We start from the raw sequence: 22,473 nt of genomic DNA on the forward strand, positions 1-22,473 counted from the left end.
TTAAATAGTGGTATGAAACTGTACACACATAAATGTTTGTCTCAAATTGGTTGCCTCATGCAAAATCAACACACCTCAACAGCTGCGCTCAGAATTCGCATTAGGCAGTATTGTAATCATCGTTGAATTTTTTCTTGGGTGAGTTGGTGCTTAGTGAAGGACATGCTGGTAAAAGGTAGAACTGAAATATAAACAGCAAGAGGTCGACTATCCTACTTGTTTCTATCTTTTAGGGAGTTTTACGCTAGAGTACCGCGCCCTTCTTTCGATCTAAGAGTACGTATTTGAAATAGAAGACAACTGAAACGTAGTAATTCGGCACCGATCTTTTCTTTGAAGAAGAAAAGTCACAGTTTCGCCGCAAGAGCGAAGCAACGAATGCGACAGCAACAAATTGGAATGTCGCATGAAGAACGGCAAGCAGTTCGAAACTTGCTGCATGCTGCTCAAGAACAAAGGACGCACGAAAAGAACACACAGGGCGAGCGGGAACTAACAACTGGCACAGGTCGACGATTGCAGCATGCCATTGAAACACGAAACAGGACGCATGAAAAGAACGCATAGGTATAGACAGGACGAGCACTAACTAACAACTGACACACTTGTTACTTCAACTAGCCTCTACTTTGGCTCTTCTAGCTAGCAGCTCACTTCTTTCGCAAACGCCGCCGCTGCAGCGAGCGAACTGACCTTCGTGGGGTCTGTAGCTTCAACGCAAACTTCGCGGTAAAATTACAAGACTTACCAGCATGCCCCCTCAAAAGATAAGCGCGCGAGCACGGGCGAACACGCCCCATATGTCAAAGAACAAGTCCGAGGCGCACATCCCAACTCCGGTGAAACAATACAGAGCTTTAGAATCGGGGACCCAAGGAGCTAGGGAAGCCGAAAAACAGGCGAGCCGCCAGGGCGCATGCGCAGAACCCCAGCCACTCTTGGGCTATTGCGCTCACGTTGTCCCAAGACACAAAAATTGAAGACTGCATGGGTCACCAGCGAGACTACGGCAACGTAGCGCGGGCAAGGACGCAACATGGCCCGCGTCTCGCATAACTTGTTTTGCCACGTGTGGCCTCCCATGGGTTGACTCAAAGCCGCCTGCGTTTGATGCAAGTCTCAAACGCTGCTGCTCCTCCAAACACAAGAATAGCCTACCCAACACAGCTACTAGTCGGTCGACAGCCTTGGTAGGTCGGGCGCCACGATGCGCGCGCCCTCCTAAAAGCGGAGAACGCGTGCATCAAGGCACCCTAGTGAAAGCTTTAAAGCGCGCCCTTCGCGCCATCTTGTGGGTTATCATGAACACGGTGAAGTACCTCCGATCTCTGGGTATCGCCAGCGGCAACTGGTGTATATATATACAGCTCGTCGCTAGTATGCTGGCGGATGTATACTGCGTGGCGGTATTCTTTAACGCGGTGCGTTACGGGGCGAGGGGTCGCAGTTGCGACTCCCGGGCCGCACCCTTGGGGAAGTTTTAGATGCGAAGCAGTTTTGCGCTGGCTTTGTCCGTAGTTCCATTGGCGACCGTCCGCTTTCTAAAACCTACCATAGCCATCTGTAACATTGAGCGCACGCTCGCGCCAAGGAGAAGCCTTCTTCGTCTTGTTCTTCGACCGCCTTGATGATAATACGTGCAGAGCACTTTAGGGGCCCGGGCTGCCGTATGCTGTCCTAGCTTGGCGTAACGCAGACAAAACCAGGTGTGCTTGCACGCGCTAGCGCGTTCAGGCCTGTGTAAGGGGCTGTGTAAGACGCTACCAGATATAAGCGCCGACCGCTGCGCCATCTGATACGTATACATGGCTAGGCCGAACTTGTTTGAGTTTCATATGAACAAGAGACCCGTAGTGGTCTCTAAACGCCCTAAAACTGCTTTCTGTTTCATATTTGGCAAGTGTTTTCTCCAAAGAAGAGAAGCATTCAGGAAGCGGTGCACAATTCTGCTTATACTCTTTCTTGATAACACTTTAGAACGAGAGTATTCTGTAGTGTTATGTAAATAACGTCCTTCTTTAAGTAAAAAAAGGATCTGCCATTCAATAAGTTATTTCCGTGGACATGTCCTGTTATTTTCATGGACTGAGCTTTCAGTGCCTATTGTGCTACTCATAGTCGTATTAGTGATTTAAGAGATGCGGAAGGTGCGTTTTCATTTTGTCGTGAAAAAGCAGTTATGACGCTATTTTTAAGCTTTGCAAATGCTTATTCATAGGGCAGGATCCCCTGTACCTTTTGTCCTATCGGCTTTCTGAGCGTAGTAAAATTATCGCAGAGAAACAAATTGCAGTGATCTAACTCCCTGTTTTTCTTTTCAGTATGTACATTGGGAAAAGAAATTTTATGAACCTGCACTATAATAAACGACGTTCCCAGCTATAATAAACGCTAAAACGACGTTCCCAGCTTGTGAATTCTCGGCAATACACCATTTTGAACAAAAACTATGCGTTCTAAATGTGAAGAATGCCTTGGTGAACCTAATATAATTTACCCGTATCTATCTATCTATCTATCTATCTATCTATCTATCTATCTATCTATCTATCTATCTATCTATCTATCTATCTATCTATCTATCTATCTATCTATCTATCTATCTATCTATCTATCTATCTATCTATCTATCTATCTATCTATCTATCTATCTATCTATCTATCTATCCGCATGGATGCCCCCATGGTTATTTCCTTAAAACTGTATCGACACAAAATTTTGAAGGCGAAATAATTTGTTGGATAGATTTTTGTGGACATTTGTTGAAGATTTTTGTGGAACGCACCATCTATGGAATATCAATGGATTATATTACCTAGAACATATTTAATATGAATTGTAAAGTGCTTGTCGCGCCGCAGCACGCAAAACGCGCCTTTGTTTTTTTGTAAACAACCAACCACCCCCTGCGTCACAAGTTTGTGTTGGTTGCCACGATCCTTGACAGCGCTCTCTCCTAGCAGACCTTTTCAACAGAAACAGGGGGCGTACTTGCACGGGAGTACAATCATGTCCTTGTCTGGGCAGTGCATGTTTGGGAGGTCACGCATATTTACAACGCCTCAGAGAGGCCCAGAAGCCTTCGTTGAAAAGAGCTGTCAACGCGGTGCTCATGTGCACAAGGTTTAGTGCGCTCATGTAGCCAGCTATGTTTCCACGAAAACCACTCTGGGTCCCGCCTCGCTCGGTGCTCAGAACTGAAACTGCGACTGAGCGCTATAAAACCGTCTCCAAGTAATTAACCGTCGCGCGCTCGAGCAAACGAGCTTTCCAGCCGTGATAAGTGGGTCTCTAGCTACCCATTACAACAGAAAAAAACACGACGCAATATTTTTGTGTCAGTGGCTCTTTTAACCATTTTTAGGACAGTGGTGCTAACATGTCCGACTTGACTGCGTTTCAAGCGCACTCAATACAATAACTGTTCAGACTGGTGCCCTTGAATCCAGGGTAAGACGTGCAACAAAACGGGACGACCGAAAGGAAGACGAACACAGGAGCAAACTGACAACTGCTTTTATTCATTTAATTTTTACGATGAATATTGTGTCACGACAACAAACGGTGCAAGATTAAACTTCTTTAACAGTTCCCCTATTCCTGACGCTACCATCTAGCGAAGTGTCGCGAACTCTCATATTGTGTTTTTGTGTCAATACAACATGTGATGCGGACTGTGGATTTGCGTTAATGCACTTGTTGACTCTGCATACCTGTGAAGTGGCCTGAAAAACCGCTTTGAGAACGCTGCTTCGGCACATCTGGTGTCACCTTTTACCAGTCTTCTAAATGAAGCCTTTATTCGGATACAACTTTAGAAGTCCGCGGCACTTCCTTCTCAAAGGCGGATGCGCGCAAGCCTGCACCAATGGGCGCAGTCTCTAGACTAGGCATGTGTGCCGCCGCCGCCGAAGTCCCAAGAGGGATCACACCGCCATCGCCGCCTCGCCGTAATTGAGGTGCGCCGCCGTTAATCTTTTCTTTTAACCCGAACGGGGAATCTGGACATGAAATACATCACTTGGCCGAGGGAGCTCTCCTCGATGTTTAGCCACCGCTAAAATGATAGCTCGGTGAGTAGCGCGCCCCCATGTTCCCGGTTCTTGTTTTGCAGCGTCATCTTGACGTCACGAAGCTTTCATAACTCTCGACACAAGTGAAAGGGACGGAATGCGCTTCACCGCAACGAATGCAGCCACCAGAGATCCGTTTCTGGGCGCACATCTCGGAGGTCGTGCATGAGCTCTGATCGCGTTAGCCATCCAGTTAGGTTTATTGCGGCAGCCCGTCTAACACGCCTGTGAAGATCGGTACGCATTGCCTGCATCGTTCTCAAACATCTGGGACACATTAATATGCAAGTTCACACTTGACAAGTTCTTGTTTCTCTACATTTCGTCCACTTTCTTCTTACACTGGCAATGTGCTGGCGGGTTCGGTGCGTCGACGTGGTCAGTGCGAGGTGACGTCAAAGCTCACCGCTTTTTCGAGTAACTGAACGCGCTCCGCCGAAATTGACTGTGGCGATCTTCTTCTGATGGACACATCTAGAATAGCATATTGGACATATCTAGATAGCATAACCTTGCAGTCTTGGAGCAAGTACACTGTGCACAGATAAATAAAATATGTAAGTAATATATATCGATGCGTTAGTAGCACTTATTTCCTTTCTTTCTTACTCGAGCGAATTGGTAAATATATATAGAAGTAAAGATAATGGTAAACTTAGAATATAGCTGAGCAAGGTGGTAGGCATTGGTGTAAAAAGGCAGGGCGTGCAAACGCGGACACAAGAGAATAGTCAAGATGGTGAACAACTCTCTCTCACGTAGAGCAGCACACGCACCTTATTGACAAGTATCGCCTCTTGCGTGGGGATGAGCAGATAAGTGTTTGTGTCTGCCGTCTTTTCCGCCGCTGTATGATTTTTCAGTTGTTAGCGGCGTTTTTGGTGTCTTGACTACTCTCTTGTCCGTGTTTGCACACCCTGTTTGTTATAAAGGGCCCCAAAACAGCATCTGAAAATAATAAAAAAAAAGAAAACGTGCGCTTGATTTTCTCTTGGCGTTTCTTGTCTTTTGGTGCACTTCGTGATCCCAGAACAGTGATTCACTTGATATCAGCAGGGTACATACTCACGACTGATCCATAGTACGAGAACAAAACGTTTTCAATTGCCTCCCACACTGCTTTCCCATGCAGTCGCCCACCCGCTGTTGCTTGTCTCGCATGGCTATCGTGCGCGATTAACTTATGTCGATCCATCCTGTGCGCGCCCAGCCACGGTGGTCTAGTCGTTAAGGTATTTGACTGCTGACCCGACGGTCGGGAGACCGAATCCTGGCCGCGGCTGCTGCATTTTTGATGGAGGCGAAAATGTTTGAGGCCCGTTTACTTCAATTTAGGTGCCCGTTAAAAAACCCCAGGTGGTCGAAATTTCCGGAACCCTCCACTACGGCGTCCTCATCATCATGTCGTGGCTATGGGACGTTAAATCCCAGATATTATTATTATATTTTGTGCGTTTGCGATTGCGTATGCAGAGATAACAGAGTATAGCCGACAAGCGCAAAATCCCGAAAGGATGGGCGCTTAGTGGTGGCATTATACGCGTGCTTGATGAAGAAATAAGCGGCGAGGAGATATCCCCGGTGAGAAGGGAAGTGAACGCGACCACGAAACCAATGGAAAAGGCGCCGGATTATTTTATTCTTCCAACGGACGAATTCTTTACAGCGCAGACGATGCAACTTTCCAGGAAAAAAGCGAGCCCGTTTCCACGGTTTCATAATATTTTTTTTATTGCGACAGCAATTACATGGACACTTTTGACAGGTTTTCACCGTCGCCGTCATGTTCCGTATAAAGTCGCGAATCGATAACATCGTTTCGCGCATATTTTCTATCCCCAAGTAAATGCTCGGGAGCACTGGAGGGGAACACGGCTAAAGCAGAGATGAAATAAGCTGGCCATCACCGTCGCATCACACGGAGGGTGCACTGCGATAACATTAACCCGCGTGCGAGGCCTGCCGTCGATTGCTCCTAAAGCAGAAAGGAAACGCCCCGCCCGTCTTTCGCTGGGTGAAGGAGCATGCTGGGACCCCGAGGTATGGGCACCGCGTGGTTCTAGCAGCAACTGTGAAACTTTGCTATAAAGGCGTGGTTGCGAGCGCTGGCACGCCCCCTATCTCGGCAGTTATCAGCGAACGGCTCGTATACCCTTCTACGAGCGGGTATCACCGGTTTGTGCTGTGGCCATTGATACGACAAACTGCACGAAAATCGCTTTTCTCCCGGAACCGGCTGTATTGGCATACATCAGCGTTTTGGAGAGGTACGCGAGATCGCATCAGAAACTGTTAGCTGCTAGCCTTCGTTCATATAACATTACGACATGTTGCTATCGCTTTCAATGCTTCGACGTTCTGGTGAAGCAGGTTCTTTTCAAAATTCAAGGCACACATTTGTCTTTCCCCACCAACTTGAGGGTCTACACCCTCCCCCCCCCGCCGCCGCGCCACACAGCCGCCGATTCATGAACCCCGCGGCACCGCCGCAAGGTGTGGATAACATATTACACCTTGATAACATATATGGATAACATATCTGTTAGTGTGCGAAGACATCTCTCTGTCAACCCATTTGTTTGAGGGTGGTAGGCTGACGTCGTCTTGTGCACTGTGCTACAAGTCCTCAGTAGGTCTTCAATGATGGTGGGTAGGAAAATCTTGCCGCGATCACTCAGCAGGACGCGAGGTTCCCCATGACGCAACACAATGGCGTTTAGAAAGAAATCGGCAACATCTGAGGCAGAACTAGTACGTAGAGGAGCAGTCTCTGCGTACCGTCTCAGGTGATCAACAGCTGTCACGATCCATCGATGATCTGATCGCGTGATTGGGAAAGGACCGACTAGATCGATTCCAACGATGCCGAAAGGTTTCTCGGGACACGTGATGGGCTGTAATAGGCGAGCAGGACATGATGTAGGTCGCTTTCGTCGTTCGCACAGAGGGCAAGATGCAACGTACTTGGCCACAAAGGTAGAGAATTCTGCCAGGCCAGAAGGGGCGTCTCCTGATGCGGCTATATGTTTTGTGGAATCCCAAGTTGCCTGCCCAAGGGTCGTCGTGAAAGGCTTCGAGAACTTGGTGACGTAGGGAACGTGGAAGAACTGGAACCCATCGGTGTCCATCGGTAGCGTAAACGTAACAATGTAGAACATTGTTGTCGAGCTTGAATTGTCGTAGTTGTCGACGCAACCTGGCATTAAGCGGAGGCAATCTGCCACTTAGGCGTTTGATAATGCGGTTGCAGTATGGATCATCAGTCTGGCGCGAGGCGATTTGAGCGCATTGACTAGAAGCCAGCGTGTCAGTAACCGCTAGTTGGGATAACGTAAGGGGTGACGCATCGTCGTGAATCACGTGACGCGCAATGGACAAGCGTACTCGACGATGCTAGTGGCAGAGGGCAGCGAAAGAGAGCGTCAGCATCTTGATGTTTCTTGCCGGACTCGTGGACTGACGTCAAAATTGTACTCTTGCAGACGGAGTACCCAACGACCCAGGCGACCACACTAGTTTTTTAGAGAAGATAGCCAGCATAAGCCATGATAATCCATAATTACTGTGAAGTGGCGTCCGTACAGATATGGTCGAAATTTTTCTATGGCTCAAACGACAGCAAGATATTTATGCTCTATCATCGAGTAGTTCTGTTCAGCAGCCGTGAGAGCATGATTGGCATACGAAACAACTCTCTCTCTTGAACTGGCATCCTGCTGTCGAAGAACTCACCGATTCCATGGCCGCTAGCGTCGGTGTGCAAGGAAGTAGGTGCGTTCTTGTAGAAGTGACACAGAACGGGGTCGGATGTTAAGGCATGCTGAGGGCTTAAAAAGCACGCTCTCAGTCGTCGATCCAAGTGAAGGCTAATCCTGACGTCAACAGCTTGTGCAGTGGCAACGCGACGGCAACAAAATGGTTGAAGAAGCGGCGGAAATAGGGTGCAAGGCCTAGAAAACTTCGTAGTTGTTTTTGATTTTCTGGGCGAGGAAAGCTGACCACGGCAGCAAGCTTGTCAGGATCCGGCCGAACGCCACCCTTGCTGACAAGGTGGCCTAACAATTTGATGTTCTTGTTGGCGAAATGGCATGTATTCGTGTTCAGCTGTAGTCCAGCGTTCGAGATACACATCCAAACCTCGTCCAAGTGCTTAAGATGCTGACGAAATGTGGTAGAAAAAAATAACGATGTCATCTAGATAACAGAGACATGTTTTACACTAAAGGCCGCGCGGAACTGTGTCTATCATGCGTTCAAGCGTGGCAGGGGCATTACATTCAACGAAAGGCATGACATTGGATTCATACAGCCCGTCTGGTGTTGCAGATGCCGTCTTATTCTTGTCCGCTTCATGCATACCTATTTGCCAATACCCAGAATGGAGATTGAAGCTGGAGAAAAATTCAGCGCCATGGAGAGAGCCAAGTGTGTCGTCTACTCGTGGCATCGGGTACACGTCTTTGCGCGTGATCTTATTAAGCGCTCGATAATCGAGCAGAATCGCACAGAACCGTCCTTCGTCCGGACCAACACTACAGGTGATGACCAAGAGCTGGACGATGGCCGGATGCCGTCCCGTTTGAGCATGTACGCAACGTTGTGCTCGATGACTTTCCGCTCAGCGGAGGACACACGATATGGGCGACGGCATACAATTGAATTGCTTTCGGTTTCAATGCGATGCACTGCAACGGAAGTGCGGCCCAAGAGCTTTGAATGGACATCGAACGAAGCGCTGCGTTTTTGAAGTAGAGCGAAAAGTTATTCCTTTCGCGCTGACGGTATTTATTGTGGCAGTTAAAGCAGCCGCTTGTAGCATGGCCATCGGTACAGGTAGATAAAGATGGCGGTTCCGCCTGGAGGGGCACCAGAGAAAGTGGTTCGGTGTCAGCTATGAGCATCGATATCTGACGAAAGCGCAGTGAAGGATATCACCGCTGAAGCTTAGGAGAGGAAGTCCCGCCCCACAATGAGCGCGTTAGTACATGAAGACAGAAGACAGAACAAGATCCTGTATGTGGTGAAAAATGCCCTCGATAAAAGACTCGCACTGTGCGAACACCGGAGAGCCGAACAAAGACTGCATTAGCACAGCGAAGGGGAGGACCATCATACGACGTCTTCGCTTTTCGCAAGCGAGAACAAAGGTCGAAACTAATAACAGAAAACAATGCACCCGTGTCCACCAAGGCTTCGGTTCATATAGCTTCAACACACATTGAAAGTACACTTTTACTTTTGTTCCGGAGGAGTTTGATGTAGTCCGTAAGATGCAGTTTTCCCTCCTGAAGCTGCACTGTTTAGTTTTCCGGGCAATGATAAGATGCCGTGGTAACCGGACGAAGGGGAGAAGAGGAGCGCCGCATAGACGATGGAGAGCGGCGATGCAAGGAACGGAAAGTACCGGCTGCACCGAAGTTCCGCGGAGATGGTGAGTGAGGTGGGTAAAGCTGTCATGAACGGCGATGTTGTGGAACAGGGGCACACTCATCGTCATAGCCGTGCCTTTCGTGCTGTTGACGTCGTCGGCACAACCTTGAAATATGGCCACGGATTTCGCAATATAGCAAATTGGTCGAGGTGGACGTCAGACGCTGAAGGACTGAAGCGTGGCTCTTGGTGAGAGACGATTGAGCGAAGCAGCCATTGTTGACCCATGCTGGGAAGTTGATGCGAGAGCCGAAACCGGTGCGTAGGTGGGCGTTGGTGCGGGATGCGGGCTCGGGACTTGCGTATACGCCATTGATGCCAGTTCTTCCCTTACGATGTTGCGGAGGCTGCCTCCAGGAGGCGTCGTGCGAAGCTCGAGAGAACACGACGCATCTTGTAGTTGCAGTTCCTCGCTGATAATAGAACGAATCAAGCACGCAGCTCGCTGTCCTTGGTTGCACTGAGACCAGGCGTGTAAGGGTGCAAGTGTATAGGATGAAGATCGTCGAGGCGCTGACAGGTAGTGGTGATATCTGCAACTGTGGTGGAGTTCTTTGCAGCGAGAGCGTTGAATGCCACGGTGTCTATGGCTTTGAGCAGGTGGCGAACGCCGCTATTTACCGCCATGAAGCTGTCGACACGGCGGCGGAGGGCGAGGAAGTCTTCGATGTACGAAGTGTACGACTCGCCAGGCTGTTGGACACGCTCAGCAAGATCCCGTTTAGTGATGTCTGAACGAACAAAAGGGTTCGCAAATGTCTGACGGAGCTGCTGCTTAAAGGTGGTCCAGTCTGCGAAATCGAGTTTGTGGTTGAAAAACCAAGTCTTGGTAACCCCTGTCAGATAGAAAGGGACGCGGGACAGTTTCGCATAATGGTCCAAGGGGTTAAGCGCACTCACGCGGTCGTACTGCTCCAACGAGTCCTCAACGTCTTCCCCGCGAAGGCCAGCGAACATCGGTGGATCTTTTTGTAGTTTGTTGAACGAACAATTTTAGGCTTGCTCCTCGTTAATGGTGTTAGTGCTAACCGGGCAAGAACACCACCTGTAGAGCCGCACATACGAGTATTTGCACTTTTGAACGAAGTGCAAGTTTCAATCACAAGAGCATCGTCACTCGCAGTCTGATTTATGTTCATTTTATGAGTGTAGTTGCGAGATCGCGCTGGCTGATGCATGGACCGGTCGCTCATCGCCTTCATGTGTGTGCACCTTGAGAAGCAGAAAGGAGGGGTAGGAGTAATGATAGTTTTGGAAGCTATATCCAAGGGGTGTCGAAATGAAAAGGTACGAAACCTCGTAACAACATGACCGCTTACATAGATGCCTATCTCTCTATGGGCATAGGCATGCGAAGGGTTTCCTACCGGGGGGGGGGGGGAAACGAAGGTTCATCTCGGCGCCTCCGCTCCCTATTAAGTCAATGCATGTGGCAGACTTTGCGCCCCGCTCTTCGTAGGTAACATGGGGGGGGGGGGGGGAGGAGCGCCCACTGCCGCCCGGTGCGCACACCTATGGCTATGGGAGATTGTACATTTGGGGATGAAATTGGAGTCTGCGCCGTGGATCGGAGCATGCGGGGGCGCCCGCATGCGCAATAGAGAGCAGATGCTCTTACAACGAGTGCCGTCCAATTGACGCGGCAGTGCGTGTATGGACAGGATGGCGTTAACATCGCAAAATTCGACGATTAAGGAGTACGGGGGCGTTAAACGATTTCTGACAGCGAAAGGTGTTAAAACGGTGACCATTAATCGCCCGGGATTTCCATGTGTTTGGTCGCCTGAAAAAGACTGGGGAGGGACGAAGCATGTAGGGAAGGGTGTTTCAGCCCCACTAACGCGAAACCGGTGAATGGGTGAAGCATACAGAGTGCGCCGGTGTTTCCCACAGCAGAATCACTGCTAGTGGGCAATGAGAGAGAGAAGAAAGATTACACACAGAGACCCGCAGTGCGATTTTAGTTAAAGTGCACGCTGCGAATCTTTATTGTTCAACTACTCACAACAGAAATCTCCAACCGCCACAGGAATTCCGGGAACAAGAAATCCTTCGGCTCGTTCATCAATGGTATCGTTGTGATCAGGCACATAGTGTATAGTTTGAACAAATTCATCATTTATACCTACAGTGTCGCTTCCTACCTTTTCATATGAACACCCCTTGTATTCAAATATGCATGAGTAATCACATTCCAGGTGGTAAGTTTACATAGGATAGATGCCGTTGCCTTCTTCATTCTAGTGGTGCACAGTCATGACCTGTGTTAAGATGACAGAGGGATATCAAAAGCCATCAGGAGTTCATTGTAGAGCTAGCGCGTGTCGATGAGGAAGAAGTCGACGATGGTGGCGCTTCTTGTAGCTGCTGCTTTGAAGACAAAGAAAATATGCTCACAAAAAGCACCAGTTAAATGCGGAAATGGCGCACAAGTTTGTCGCGAACGATCCTGTGCGCGAAGACGACGAAGCTGCGATGAAAAATGAGGTTAGCGACTTTCCTATCGGTACTTCAGTTAGACGTATCAAAAACCTGAAAGCCGCTCTAATTTTCGGAAGCTACCGGTCCGCAAAGAGCCTCTGTCTGGCGGTCCCACGCCGCATTTTTACCACAGGTGGGTGCCCTCTGAAGCGCCTATGCACTTCGTTCTGCCGAACACCAGGCCGGAAGCGGTAGACGGCGGCAATAATTCTCCGCCTTCGACAGCAGGGGTGTGCGCTCTGCTATTTTAGCAAGGCTGTGGTGGGTTAAGTTGAACACAGGCGTCTTTCCAGAGCCTTGCGGTGCCACCTTCCGAGATGAGTACCCATAAACAAGCCAGCGCCAGGTTGGCGTACTCTGTTACCCTTTGGTATAAACCATTGGGTGTCCGGTTGGCAATGGGAATCGAACCCGGTACCTACCGCATTATAAGCGGACGCTCAACCATGTAGCTACCGCTGCGGTCTTTATTGTGTAAGCTCCAGCGTATATTGCTTTTTATTTGTGCATAATTATGCGCGTGTACAACAATGGTGCAATGAAAGGAATTTTATAGATTCCTGCCAACTATTATTTTATATTTGTATATGTATTCCATAATCTATCTGCACTTAATATTTTATTTCGCTTTAAAGGCAATGTTTACGAGGGTTGCATACACTTTAAGAAAAAATGGAGTATTTGGGCAGTATTTCTGCCACACAGCAATAATCGTCATCCACCGGCGCGTTCATTTCTCGCGTTATCACCGTGGTCGCGGCACTTCCCGTTCACGAACGGCGCGCGCGTTATCAGCGTTACATCGAATTCTTGACAGGAAAGTGCACCAGAGCCGGGATTTCAAGAAAAGAAACGCGAGCAAGCCAGATAACGATTATTGTTGTTTGGCAGAAAGGCTCACCGAAATACTCAATGTTTTCTTAGTGTAGCGTCAGGTGTAACTTAAGTGTCTAAAAACGCTTCGAGGATAACAACGAGGGCACCTTGTACTAGAGGTGCAAGGCTGGACTAACAGCGGAGCCCGCGGGCGACTTATACTTGCAAGGTCTTATTTTGCATGGTCTTAATTACAAAGAACTAATTAGCATGATGTTAATTAGAAAATACTTAATTAGTACGACATTCATCGGCAAGGCCCTGATTAACTGCGTCTAATTAGCATTACCTCAATTAGCATGATCGTCATTAGCATAGTCTTAATTAGCTATGTCTTCTCTCTCTGTTCCTGTCTGTTTTTCTCTCTCATTTCTCTTCTGTTTATTTGTTCTGTGCTTGTCTTTTGTTTTCCTCAGAAAGCAAACGGATTACACATCATTGCACATCCATCGTGTAAACTTCAGTGGGTGTGCTGGCCACATTCATTGAGTCCTTATTACCCGCCAAATTACTAGGCGATACAAAAAATGCCCTAGAACTATCCTCATTTCTCCAAAAGCGTCGTCCGGAGCATACTTAATCAATGCTATGATGAAGAAGAGGACGAAGAGAGCGCTCTGGCCGAGTCAGATTTGCACGCGCTAGGCGCAGCTTAGTTTTCTGGTGACGCGAACCGGCTGAACGAACAGCTCCACTGTCAAAACAACTCCACTGTTAAAAAAAGATAAGCGCCCACAGCGTGCAAAGGAACGGAAAATGACAAGCGTAGCTTTGAGATATAGGAAGACAGCAAGGTGCGTCAATGAGCGAACAGGGCTAGCCGATATTCCAGTCGGCATTAAACGAAGAAAAAGCGACCTGGGCTAGTGACGTAACGCGTAGGAAACACAACCGTTGATCACTTAGAGAAATGCAATGGTTACGAATGACGATAAACGCAAGCGAGGACGGCAGCGAGTTAGCAGTGACGAAATTAAGAAGGTCGCTGGCATAAAATGATATCAACTTGCATATTATGCAGTGAATTCGAGACTCTTGCTGGGGGCTTTCGTCATGCAGTGCACATAACGTAGTCTGATAACAATGACCATATATGGCAGGTATTTCGTGCAATACTTTAAGAGGGCGTTTTCGAAGAGGAAAAAAAAAACAGTTTTTTTTTCGACAGTGGACCGCGTGTAGCCAAGACAGATTTCATTCGTTGAAACAACTTCCTTCTAGTTACATTTCTAACAATGAATTTCAGCAACAAGAATTGCGAAACACAACCACCTTCGATGCAATACCGCAGAAAAATGCACTGTTGTTTTTGTGGCACTTGTAAAAGCACACTGTACCAAGGAAAGTATTACGCCACGTATTCCATTGCAAATTTTGGTACTGATATCTGTAAATTGGTGTCACCTTGATAATTTCATCGATATGGATGCGTCTTCTGTGTAGGTGTAGGCCTCGGCGCTGTCCTTGCGCAGCGCAAACCAGGTTCCCGGAATATGTCTTGGCATACGTAAGCCGTACGCTTATTAGAGTCGAGACCAACTACACCGTCCCAGAAATATAGTGCCTAGCGATTATCTGGGCCCTTACAAAGTCCCGACCATATTTGTATGGTCGCCCATTTGATGTTCACTGACGATCATGCACTATGCTGGCTGTCTTCATTGAAGTATCCCTCAGGCCATCTCGCCCGCTGTGCACTTCGCCTGCAGAACTAGGACATCCGCGTGCTGTACCGAAACGGACGGAAGCATGCTGACACCGACGCCCTCTCGCATTCCTCCTTGCCTGACGACAATGCCCCCTGCTCAGTATCTTTCATTGCTGTTTCTTCCATCGACGTTCACACCATCGCTAACGAACAGCGCAAGTATAAAAGGATTGCCTCGCTGGTCGCCTTGCTTACCGATCCGTCGGCAACAGCATCCACTCGTGCGCTACGTCGTCAATCCCACAATTTCGCCATTCGTGACGACCTACTGCACCGACGCAATTAGAACGCCGACGGCCGCCAGTGGCTACTAGTAATACCGCGCAGTCTGCGTTCTTAAATATGCGAGTACTCTCTCTCTCTCTCTGATCCGCAATGCGCGCATTCTGCGGTATTCAAAACATACCACCGCATTCGACAACAATATTTTTGGCGAGGGATGCACCGCTACGTGCAGAAGCTCGTTCGCTCCTGGCTCGATTGCCAACGCCGAAAACCTGCGACGCACGTGTCGCCAGCAGGTCTACAACCATTACCTTGCCCTAACCGTCCGTATGGGCGCGTGGGTATCGATTTATATGGAACACTTCCTCTGACGTCGGCAGGTAACCGCTGGGCCATCGTCGCTGTTCACCATCTAACGCGATACGCCGAAACCGCTGCCCTCCCAGCGGCTGCAGCGCGCGATGTTGCCTCCTTCCTGCTACACCTATTCACACTGCGTCACAGTCGACCCCAGGAGCTTCTCAGCGGTAGACGCCGTGTCTACTTCTCGGATGTCGTCGAAGCCGTTTCTCAAAGAGCGCCATGCAGTCCACCGCAAAACTTCTGCTTACCACCCGCATTGGTCGTCCTGTGCGCATCTTTGCTTTGTCCCTGTTTCAGTTCCGCTAGTAATATGTATTCAGTGCGGTGCTTTGGACAACCTAATTTATATTCTGTGCAGAGGAAGTCGCCGAACTCTACGTAAGCACCAGCTCCATCACACCACGAAATAATAAACAGGAAAATGAGTGCCGAAAATATTGAGGTCTGTCTTACGAGGCTGCTTATCTTTAAAAACCCGAGAACGCCAGAAGAAACAAGATAAAGTTCACTGCGTCCGAGGCTCCATCGCCCAGGCGCTTCACAATATAGGCAGGTATGTCATCAAGTCCTTTTGCCGTGAGTGCGTCTGTGCGTGTGACTGACCTATCCACCGCCTTGTCTTGTGCTGATGAGAACAGCGCGAAACTAGGACGAAGGGTAAGAGGCAGGCGATCTCAGACTACAGGCGATCTCGGAGCGCTTGGGAAGTCTGCCGTGACGGGCCAGAACAGGCGTATCGCTCAAGGCGACAGTGATGGGGGATGTAGTGGTAGGTGAACAGGGCTTCTGGCATCGGGGTGTCCGACCCTAAGCGGCCCACCACTTGGTGGACGAATCCTCGAGCGAGAGTCGCTGAGTATGACGCCAGGATCTGCCGAGGTCGCAGCCAAACCGATGGCCGCCCCTCCACCTCGACAGCCTAGAATGTTCGGACGGTGCCGTCCGTGATTGCCAGCCCGATGCTGAGGAGGGCGACATGGAAACGACTACGAAGGTCCTCTGGTGAGTCGTATCGGGCTGCATCCACGTAGACGACTGCCGGGTGGTCGGCGTACTTGGCGTGAAGTATAACCGCACGGGCTTGGCGGCGAGCGTAGTGGTGGCCCGTGTTGGGACCCGTGGTCGTCCCTCTGGTGCGCAGCTGAGATTAGGGGTCCTGGTACCTCACCATGTTGGACTGGTGTTGCGTGGCCGGTGCGAACACGGGTCTGCATCGTGCTCGGAGCAGGCAGAAGGACAAGTTGATGGACGAAAATACTTTATGTACAATATTTACATAGTTCCGATGCTCAGTGAACAGGCCTGCCAGCACAACCAAGTCGGCTGGGGCGACTCCTCTAACAACGGACCGGAACGGCCTTAAATCAGGTACCAGTCCATTCTGATGTGTCCTCTCCACGCAGGTGTTGACCCTTTTCTTGCTCGCAGTAGTTGATCTTTTTGTGTTGAGAGCGCCATTGTCGGACCCCTCCATCCCCCTCAGGAATACTGCTCTCAGTCGCTGGGCAGCGTGGAAGAACGACGACTAACGTCAGTTGTCAGGGCCGGCTGGGCGAAGGCTCCGTTTTCCAGTAACCTTCGTCGTTGGAAAGTCTGCGACATTGCGGCCTTTGTGCTGAGGCACAACACCCGCGAGCATATTCTTGAGTAGCGGCTTGATGGTCAACGCCGCTCGAGCAGCATGAGGTAGTGAGACCAGCTCCGGTGGACGCGAGGAGGTGTCGCCGCCGATGGAGGAAAGGATGTGGCGACGGGTAGGCGAACGATAAAGGCGTTGCCCGTGAGCGGAGCGATGAGCTTCAATCAACTCGTTGAGAGTGTTGTGTATGGGCACCGTGCATACGTTAGGAGCCGCCACAGGCGCGCGCTGCCTCCAGCGCCAAAGCGACCACGGCAGCAGATTTGGCGGGATGACGCAGGCGGCGGCAAGCCACTGCGCTGTGTTTGGGTGCTTCGCTTGAGGCGTTTTCTTTCCCGTTTGCTTCCAAAAGACGTGACATTGTTAGCATCTGTCAGAGAACGTAGCGTTAGCGCGTGTGCTTCTTTTTGCCAGACCTCGTGTATCCAGGCGAACGCGGCAACCTAAAATGCATGAACTGGGGGAATGCAACGGAGGTGACGAGCCCGTTGAGCGAAACTGCGCACGTGTAACGCGGGCCGTCTCGCTCACTAAACAATCACAGCTTATCACCCTCGGGCTAACGCGACAGCGAACTCAGCGGCAGCTTGAAACTGGCGATACCAGCAATCGCACTGTCACGGCCGCTGAATGAAAAAAACGCTTTCCATCGAACGGCCATGGCACGCCGACTTAACAAGTGCAGCCGAGTTCGTTGCCGCGGCTCGTGTTTTGCTGGCATGGCATTGCAAAGTGTGCCAATTATTATTACGGTTTGGATTCAGAGAGCTACGTGATATAGTTTCTTCCGAGGAGCTAACCTGAAGAAGAGCACGGACCCCCTCGAATCGGGGCAAGTTCACGGCGTTGTGAAAATGGTGTTGCTCGGCAGATCAACAATCGCGGGCAAATGCACCCCCCCCCAGAAAAAAATACCCCATCTATTCACAAAACTCACTTTTGTCGTCGAACGTGTGCGATCTACCGTTCACGCCGATTCCGTTCATATTCTCTAAATGGAAACCGGTAAAAACGCGTGCCCGGAGAATTCCTGTAGGTGTTATTGTACCCAAGAACGCAGCAATTATTCCTGGAGTTCGAAATTCCTACCAACAGCGCAACCAACTCAAAACGAACTCTGCCCACGAAAATACATCGCGCCGTCAGAGCGGGAGCGTGGAGCGAGTAGGGGTGCAATCACGGAGCGATGTTTCATGCTATATTATTCTTATCGTCCACCACGCGCGGCTGACTGATCGCGATGATAACGCGCACGGACCGTCGCTCTGGTCACTGGCCAAGCGCGAAAAGCACGAAAAGTATGTCATCGTAAAAGGCATCGTTCCTCGATTTCACCCCAATGCGAGCGCTTGAGAGCATCCCGCCAAATCTGCGCTTCTTGCCGCTAGGGACGCTTTCGCCGGGGCAGCAGAGTTACGTCTGCACGGAACCTATACCCAGGCGGAGAAGATCTGTGGACGCGTTGGAGGGAAGGCCGAGGGCAGTCTTGCATGCCCGGCGGATCATGAGGTCAATTTTGTCGCGTTCTGATTTGAGGAGACAAGTACAAGGAAGGCCTTACGTGAGGCGGGAAACGAAAGCGTTGACAAGGCTGAGCAGAGTGTATTCTCGCATGCGCGCACGCCGCGCACGGGCACGGGCGAGCATATATACGCACGATCTGCTGTACCGAGAGCGAGAGCTTGTCGATAGTGTGTGTGTTATGACGGTTGGACTGTAGTATCAACCCCAGCACGCGGAGATGAGAAAGGACTGGGACGGGAGCGGAGTTGGCGTGAGGCCATCGGCCGCGACACGGCTGACGAGTTGATCGACAAACGAAGGCAGGTTAGCGATTGAGATGGCTATGCGAAAAAGGTGCGATTACGCTGTCACGCTGTACTCTTGAAGACCAAGCTGAAGCGTCCTCTAAGTATTTAAATTCAGGGTCTGACGCGGGCTGTTCACATCTAACCTCAGCATCTCTCAAGCGAAGCTCTCATCTTCTGCGCTCCGCTTGCGCTTGACTTTGACATTCCTTGCGCGGATTTCTGCACCAGAATGATGTCGTCGTTGCCGTTCGCGCGCTTTTTCCCTTCAACGCTCACGACGGGCGCCTTTTTGGGGAAAGCGCACGAATTTAGCCATCGCCGAATATTCGAGAAAGACCTCCGGGCTTTTGGATCAGATACGCTTGCCTCCTGCCGGAAAACAAATGCTGATTTCACCCTTAATTCATAGTACGCGGTCCGTGGGACGTTCAGGATAGGTATAGACAGCTACAATATTCTTGGGCCGGAGGTCAGTAGTGGAGGTTGCCCGATTGCTGTGGAACATACCCGCAATGCTAGTTATGGTAGCTTTTTCATTTTTAGTGCACCAGGATGTCAGGGGCGATGGCAGAAATTTCTTTCGTAAGGGAGAGGGGGGGGGGGGCACAGGCCCGGTGTTCCTCTCCCTGGCTACGCCACTGCCGGAGGTGAGTTGTGCGGCTTGCCCATAGCTTTGGCGCATAATCGCTAGGCTAGTTATAGGCAGCTTCTTCATTTTTAGCGCACTGCGGGTGAGTAGCGGGGCTTGCGCAACTGCTATGGCACATACCTACTAGAAGGTGCGAGCCGCGTAATGCCGATGGATCGATGGAAAATACTTTATTATGGTCTTTCGGAACGCGCTCTAGCAGGTTGCGGGCCGCTCGCACGTCGGAACACAAAGACGAAGTCTCTTTGCTGCGTCGCGGGCCTGTTGGACTGCCCATAGTTCCGGGAAAACCTCGACCCCAAACCGCTTTGCTGTTAAACGAGACCGACGAGAGCCTGGGAACGCACACGCTATGGGCTTGCGGTCACCCTGCCGCTGAGAAAAAAAAAAAACAATTTGCCACTGGTGAGTAAAGTGTAAAGGTGAATACGTTTTTCTTGCCACCGCATAGGTGCTCCCTCTCAGGGCTCCAGCTAGCCCGTGGCTCCAAACGTTAACCTGAGCCCACACACCTGAAGCTATTTGCGGCGGCGACAGCGCTGTGCCACGTGACCGGTAATATCACAGAATAAGCACACTGGGTGATTGTCGGGTGTGCGCCAGGGTCCCGTTAGCGGCACCCTTGAGGTAGAACAGAACTGGGAGAGAGACCGGGAAACATAAATTCTAGTGTGCTACCAGGCTTGAACAGAAATATTTTTATTGAAGCAAGTTGTTTTGGGGGGAAGCTTACTAAAGGGCCCCACTGGCCTTAGCCACCCGTCTTAATGGGAATATGCTCAAAAGCTCAGCTACGCGAACTTCCACCTTACGGGTGAGTTAGCGCTGACTCGTGAGGTATAAGTTCGCGTAACTGAGCTTCAGTGCATCGTGGCATTTATTGCGTGTACTGAAGCACTTGTATCATGAGAGCCAATCCTCTACGTCGTATCCCTCGGAACCGCTGACGACTGGAAAATCTAGTTGGCGGATCGAGGCAGGACAAATAAATATTGGCGATGTGGAGGTTCGTCTTAACTAAAACAAATAGCAAAATAATTTAAAAACTAGCCGTAAACTACCCATTTCAAGCCGTGACTTGTAACAGTAGCCAAAAGTAGTCTCGCATATGTGAAAACAACTGTGAAGTTTTAGAGAGCAGCTCTTCGGCGCCGGTTCCTGTGTTGAGCGCTGTCGCCGTTGCCGTTGCCGTCAGTGGTGTAACCGATGGACATGAAAAAGTAACCGACATAATAAAAAATAAAACGAGAAAAAAAATATCCCCGAATCAATGCGATTTCAACCCTGGCCCCCTGCGTGGCAGCTAGAATCCACAGAGCCGCGCTGGTCTGTGTCTAAAACGCGAAGCAATTCTTAGTGAACCTTTGGCACTTTGAGCGTATCTATCTATCTATCTATCTATCTATCTATCTATCTATCTATCTATCTATCTATCTATCTATCTATCTATCTATCTATCTATCTATCTATCTATCTATCTATCTATCTATCTATCTATCTATCTATCTATCTATCTAGCCGCCTATGTCTGGGTGCTCTCGTGATCGCCTCCTTAACTTGGTGTAGACCACAATTAGCGTGGGAGGGTAAGAGGAATTGACGAATATGACTGTGTCCTCACGACATGAATAACGTGAAAATCCTGCCGCCTACGTCGTCGAAACCATTTCCTCCAGATACGTGTGGCACATACCCGTTTACCACGGACCGCGGTGTACGGGTATGCGCCACAGGTGATTGAATGTTTATATCGACCAAAGAACGGCGACAGCAGACATTGGTAAAAACCTACACCTGCGGCGTTGGCTCGACGATTGCAAAGAATAAAAATTAGTCTCAGCAGGAATCGAACCCGATCATTCTACGTGGAAGTGAGGTATTCTACCACAGAGCCATGCCAGGTCCGGAAACTACTTTGCAAAAACACCCCATGCAAGCGTAATGCCTTTGCAACGTCAATTGTCGTTGTGGTGCTGGCTATAACAAAGCAATAAGCGCTACATCTGCGCTCCTGCGATGCACACGTCGTGTCAGGTTAACGTCTTTGGTTCCAGTGTTGGCTCCGCTTTTATAGCAGTCTAACAAACATTAAATTTGTATTCCTATGATTCAGCAAGGCATATTCAAGCGTCGCTCCACCCCGGATCTATACGCTAACGAAAGTTACGTACGATATTCACATCGTCCCGGCATAAAGTGCACTTCGTTGCGACAATACTGACGTATGTGCTCTAACGTGAGTGCTGACGTTACTTCAGACCGTAATAATAATAATTGCTAGGGATTAACGTCCCAAAACCACGATATGATTATGAGAGACGCCGTAAAGGAGGGCTCCGGAAATTCCGACCACCTGGGCTTCTTTAACGTGCACCTAAATCTAAGTAAACGGGCCTCAAACATTTTCGCCTCCATCGAAAATGCAGCCGCCGCGGCCGGGATTCGATCCCGCGACCTTCGGGTCAGTAGTCGAGCGCCATAACCACTAGACCACCATGGCGGGGCCGTCAGACCGTAAGTCACCTTTTAAACGCCAGTGTTATCGCCGTGCATTGTAAGCACACGATGTGCACACAACTACTACACTTACTAAAACACGTCGATCCACCTCGTAACGTTTCACTCAAGGCAAAAGAAAAATGCAGCCTAGAACTACTGGCTGACTGCTTCGCATAAAACCGATTCCCACAAGGTGTGAGATCTGCCCAATTTTTCTTTATCTCCGGTTGTACGTCATACAAACTGGGGCAACAGAATTATGTTACAAGACACCACTAACATGTAGGCACATATCTACCATCAACCACTGAATGACCAACATTGTGCTTTAAAATTTCTTCATAGTAAACAGGGGTTCTACCCTAGCCAACCATGAAGGCACGCAATCTTTTGTTTTTTCTGCCTCGGTAATCCCGGCCATATTTTCTTGGAAATACTGTCCTGCTGGTCTTGTATCCGGGTCGGAGCCCCATGGCAGACAGAAATCTCGCTCCTCTAAAAAGGTCCGTACTGTTAGTGTTTCTGTGTGCAATTTAAAAAAGAAAGATTTTGCATTTGAAGTTGCTTCTACTTTTCTAACTCGCTTAAGTACATTCTGACCCTTGCCTGCAGTATATAGCGCTCTGTACTTTGGGATGGGCAACACGATGTCACGTATATCCTTATAAAGCTTTTTCTTTCCAACAGAAAAAGGGTACTCGGTAGAAATGTAGATGCT

The sequence above is a fragment of the Rhipicephalus sanguineus genome, chromosome 4 (assembly GCF_013339695.2).
Source record: "Rhipicephalus sanguineus isolate Rsan-2018 chromosome 4, BIME_Rsan_1.4, whole genome shotgun sequence".
In the NCBI taxonomy this organism is placed as follows: domain Eukaryota; kingdom Metazoa; phylum Arthropoda; class Arachnida; order Ixodida; family Ixodidae; genus Rhipicephalus; species Rhipicephalus sanguineus.